The sequence below is a fragment of the Prinia subflava genome, chromosome 5 (genome assembly GCF_021018805.1).
Source record: "Prinia subflava isolate CZ2003 ecotype Zambia chromosome 5, Cam_Psub_1.2, whole genome shotgun sequence".
Lineage (NCBI taxonomy): Eukaryota > Metazoa > Chordata > Aves > Passeriformes > Cisticolidae > Prinia > Prinia subflava.
This window is the reverse complement of record NC_086251.1, coordinates 1,066,671-1,071,656: the sequence shown is the minus strand read 5'-3', so window position 1 is coordinate 1,071,656 and position 4,986 is coordinate 1,066,671. Positions and strand designations below refer to the sequence as shown.

Below are 4,986 nucleotides of genomic sequence, written 5' to 3'. Positions count from 1 at the left end.
GCCCCTCCCGGAGCCCGCGCCGAGCCCCGAACGCGGCCCCGGGGCTCCGCCGCCGGCCCCGCCCGCGGCGCTCCGCCGCTGCTGCGGAGCTCTCCGCGGGGCCGGGGCAGCCCGGCCGGGGCTGTGCCTCGGGCCCCGCTCGGAGCTCGGGGACACAGCCCGGCCCCGGCCGGGAGAGCCCGCCCGGAGCCCGAACGCGGCGCTCGGGCTGGGTTCGAGCGGCCCCAAATGCAGCGCTCAAAGCTCTGCGGGGCAGCCCGGACACGGCTGGCAGAGCCCGGTGCGAGAGCTCCCGCACACAGGACACGGGCTCTGCTCCGAGCCTCCAAATGCACACCTGGGTCTCTCTGGGATCCCCAAGCTGCCTGAGGGACCCTGGTTTCCAGCCCCGAACCAGGGCTCAGTGTCTGTGTCTGCACTTGGCCCAGTGAGCCCAGTCTGAGCCCCAAACGCAGCCCTGGCTCTCTCTGTGAGCCCCAGAACTGCTCCAGCCCGGGGGGTTCAGAGCCCCAGGAGTGCCCCGGGCCAGGGGCAGAGCCCAGCCGGGCACCAGCAGCAGCTCCCTCAGCCCCAGGGGATGGGGAAGGGACCAGAGACACAAATCCAGCTCAGAACAGTTTAATAATCATGGAAACCAAGACAAATTTAATTTAATGTTAATGGCAACACACAGTAACAGTGAGAGCAACAAGGGCAGTGAGTACAGCAATGAACAGCAGAGAGAGAAAAACCCCTCCACACTGCCCCTTTGACATTATAAATCCAAAATGTGATCCAGAGCACCATCAACTCCCAGTGTGGGGCATTTCCACATTGCTGTTCCTTTCCTTGTGTTCCATCCTGGGCATTTGTGGATGAAAGGAGGCACTGGCTGCTCCTATGAGTGAGGGAAAGGCTCCTGTGCTGTTCCCAAAAACACAACTCCTGGAATTAGTGCCCTGGGAGCCCAGGCCAGCCCTTCCAGTGCCTGGGGGTCACCCAGAGGGTCTTCACCAGCACGAAACGAAAATGCCATCCTGGTGCAGTGCATTTCCAGCAGGATTGGACACTCCTGGCCAAGGTGAGCAGTCCATGAAAACTGGACCGGTGACAATCCACAGGGGATTTTCAGTTGGAGACTTCAGATCAGAAACTCCGGTTCTTTTCGGCACCTCTTGCCTGAACGTTTCCCTGCAGGAAGAGCTCAGTGAGTATTTTTACTGACCACGTTATTGCCAAAGCAGGGAAAGCCAAGCAGCGTTCCCTGAACGCCCCCATCCCTTCCAAGGCCATCTGCTCCCAGTGGTGATGGGCAGAGCCTGCCCGGAACAGCCTCCAGGGGGATGAACTCCCTCATTCCCAAGGTGTGAACGGTTCTGGCGTTATCCCTGTCCCTGCTGTGCACAAACCCCGGAGCTCCAGGAGCTGCAGCAGCTGCAGGCAGGTGTTTTCCCTGCTCAGCTTTTCAGGATGTGGCTGAAGGTCCCTTCCCTGTCGGCTCTGGGAGTTGTCCCTGCCACAGACCCCGCTGTGACCTGGCCCTGCTGGAGCCAATTCCCTGCTACGGCCACAGCCTGCAGGAAAAGGGGAAAGAGCCCAGCGGGCCCCAGCTCCAGCCAGGAATGGCTCACACAGGCTGTGGGTGCTCCTCCTGCTCTGAAGGGAGCTGGGATGAGCCCAATTCCCAGGGCCTGGGCAGGGCTCCCTGTGGAGCAGCAGCACTTCAGTTCTTCAGCCAAGGCCTCTTCCTGGGGCTCTGGGGCACGGGATGAGCCACACATTTATCCCTCCCTTATTTCTCACACACTCCCAGACTGAGGCCCTGCTCTTTCTGCCTCCCTCAGGGGCTGCAGTTTCCCACTTCTCAGCAGAGCAGTGTCTGCAGCAAACTGCCAGAGCTGTCCCATTCCCGAGTACAGAGCTCAGCACAAGGGAAGAGCAAAGGTTTTAGCACTCACCATCTTTAACTTTCCTTTCTCACATCAACTTGCTCCGGCTCTTTCCATCTCAAAGGTTCCTGGTCTTTGTGTCAGCCCCAGACGATTCTGTGAGGAGATTTCACAGCCACAAATCAAGATCCAAACCCACAGGGTTGTCCATAAAGGTGGAGCAGTGTTGGTTGCTCCATGTGCACAAGCTAAAAACCACGACACCGCTTCATCATTCCCTGGAGCTGGTGCCGGAACAATGACAAACTGATTTTCCATGTCCAGAGATTGTCCTGCTCAGGCTATGAGACCTTCGACTGCACGGTGTTCCCTCCTGAAAACCAGAACACAAGGAAAACCCCTGGGGAGCCGTGGGAAGGAAAGCTGCTGGCACAGCTCTGATTTCACACATGGATTTTACAATCCCTTGGATCTCGTCTGGGCCTTCCCCCCCTCCACTGCCGATCGCCTCCCTGTTCCCTCAGAACGCTCCTTCTGTGCCCCACATTAACGCGCATTTTACCCCAAAATGTTCATTGTGCCCTTAAAGAATCCGCCCTGGAGCGACGCCCCGGGCCCCGCACGGCCGAGGCAGCTCCGGAGCCCGCAGCTCCCGGGGCATCCCCGGGGCTGTCCCCGCTCGGGGCTGTCCCCGCTCGGGGCTGTCCCCGCTCGGGGCTGTCCCCGCTCGGGGCTGTCCCCGCTCGGGGCTGTCCCCGCTCGGGGCTGTCCCCGCTCGGGGCTGTCCCCGCTCGGGGCTGTCCCCGCTCGGGGCTGTCCCCGCTCGGGGCTGTCCCCGCTCGGGGCTGTCCCCGCTCGGGGCTGTCCCCGTTCCCGCTCGGGGCTGTCCCCGTTCCCGCTCGGGGCTGTCCCCGTTCCCGCTCGGGGCTGTCCCCGCTCGGGGCTGTCCCCGTTCCCCCCGTGGCTGTCCCCGCTCGGGGCTGTCCCCGTTCCCGCTCGGGGCTGTCCCCGCTCGGGGCTGTCCCCGCTCGGGGCTGTCCCCGTTCCCCCGGCCCTGTCCCCGTTCCCCCGGCCCTGTCCCCGTTCCCCCGGCCCTGTCCCCGTTCCCCCGGCCCTGTCCCCGGTCCCCCGGCCCTGTCCCCGTTCCCCGCTCACCTCCGAGCCCGCCGCAGTCTCCCCCGCTGTCCCCGGCCCGGCCCCGCCGCTCCCCGGGCTGCGCCATTGCCGCTCCCGCTCCGCGCCTGCGCTCCCGGCACAGCGGCCGCGGGTCCTGCCGGGAGCGCCCGGCCCGGGCCCGCTGCGGCTCCGCGTCCCGATCCCGGCCCGGGCCCGCTGCGGCTCCGCGTCCCGATCCCGGCCCGGGCCCGCTGCGGCTCCGCGTCCCGATCCCGGCCCGGGCCCGCTCCGGCTCCTCCCCTCATCCCCGGTCCCTTCCCATCCCGGCCCCGGAGGTGCCGCTGCCCCGCCTGTCTCCAGCCCCGGTTCCGAACACCCCGCGCTCCTCTGCATCCCCAGGGATCCCCAGGGGCTTTGGGGGGATCTCTGCATCCCCAGGGATCCCCAGGGGCTTTGGGGGGATCTCTGCATCCCCAGGGATCCCCAGGGGCTGTGGGGGGATCTCTGCATCCCCAGGGATCCCCAGGGGCTTTGGGGGGATCTCTGCATCCCCAGGGATCCCCAGGGGCTGTGGGGGGATCTCTGCATCCCCAGGGATCCCCAGGGGCTGTGGGGGGATCTCTGCATCCCCAGGGATCCCCAGGGGCTGTGGGGGGATCTCTGCATCCCCAGGGATCCCCAGGGGCTGTGGGGGGATCTCTGCATCCCCAGGGATCCCCAGGGGCTGTGGGGTCACAGCTGCCTCACCCTGGTCTCACCATGGCCTGCAGAGCAATCTTTGTTCTTCTCCTGTTGCACAGTTTTATTTATTTTATCTTTCAGTATTGCAGTGAGACAGCACCACATTTAATAAGCCCAAACTCAATCCCTGATGTTTAGGGAACCCTGGTGGGGCTGATTATTTCCATGGGCAGCATCACAGCAGGTTCCCCTCACAGGAACAGGATGGATCCCTGCGTGCTGAGGGCCCTGCTGTGACTCCTTTTCCCTGCTGGCAATCAGCAATCAGGATCCTCCAGCCCTGGGCTGGCAGTGACTGCAGGTCCCAATAATTCACATTTCAGATCTGATCACCCAGAGCAGTGTCCTTGCTGGACAGGGAGCTGGGACAGCTCTGCCCTGAGTCATTCCCATCTGCAGCTGCATGAAATGCAGTCCAGCCTCACACAAGAGAGGCTGATGTGCAGCAGGCACAAGTGGAGCTGGACATTCCAAATGGATTTCCCACACTGAGGTTCTCATCACTAATGCCTGTCTCTTCCCAGGCCTCCTTGAACGTGCAGAGTCCACAAAAACTCAGATCATACAAATTGCAGCACCAGAGAAAATTGTTCCAGCTGCCTGCTCATTCATCCCTTCAACTTAGCCATCCAAAACTCCCAGGGAAGGCTGGATAGGTGCCATGAGTATCCTGATTTTTCAGGGCTGTGTCGTGCCTGGTCTTTGACAGAGGTTTTGTGACAGTGGCTTGCACTGTCCATAAATTTAGAAACCAGCAGTGCCTGGGTTCTCTTCTGGGCCTTTGTGGGGGTTTATGTGCATCAGTGGAAGAATGGAATCTCCCAGTGCAGCTCAGTTTCTCTCCTTCAAGTCGTTGCAAGGACATCTCCTCAGGGAATTGTGTGGACACCTGGGGGGAGAAAAAAAAAGAAAAAAAAGAAAAAAAAGAAAAAAAAAAAAGAAAAAGAGATAGAAAGAGGAATCTGCTCTGGTGGAGGCACTGAAAATGCAGACAGAAAAGCCTTGAACAGTCTGCCAGTTTGAGTTCTGCACTTGGTAATTGTTACACAAACACAATAAAAATGTTTCACCAACCATTCCTGCAAAAGCACAGCCAGCCTGCGAACCTGATCAGGGCTGCAAGAACCTCTGGTATGATCCCAGAAAAGAGCTCAGTAGAGTTGGATGGACATCACTGGCCAGGCTAGGGGAGAGGAGGCCCAGCCACAGGGGTTCAGTAACTACCTGGTATTAACCAAATAAATAAATATATTAGATATTA

At 60.8% G+C, this 4,986-nt stretch overlaps 1 long non-coding RNA gene across 1 annotated transcript; it reads right to left on the bottom strand.

Moving 5' to 3' along the window:
- Positions 1–602: 602 nt before the first annotated feature.
- Positions 603–3,265, bottom strand: LOC134550519 (uncharacterized). The gene is made up of 3 exons (XR_010080348.1): positions 3,024–3,265; positions 1,938–2,024; positions 603–1,170 (listed from the first exon to the last, which is right to left on the bottom strand). It is a non-coding gene; the product is annotated as an uncharacterized LOC134550519 (long non-coding RNA).
- Between the last annotated feature and the right edge of the window lie 1,721 nt (positions 3,266–4,986).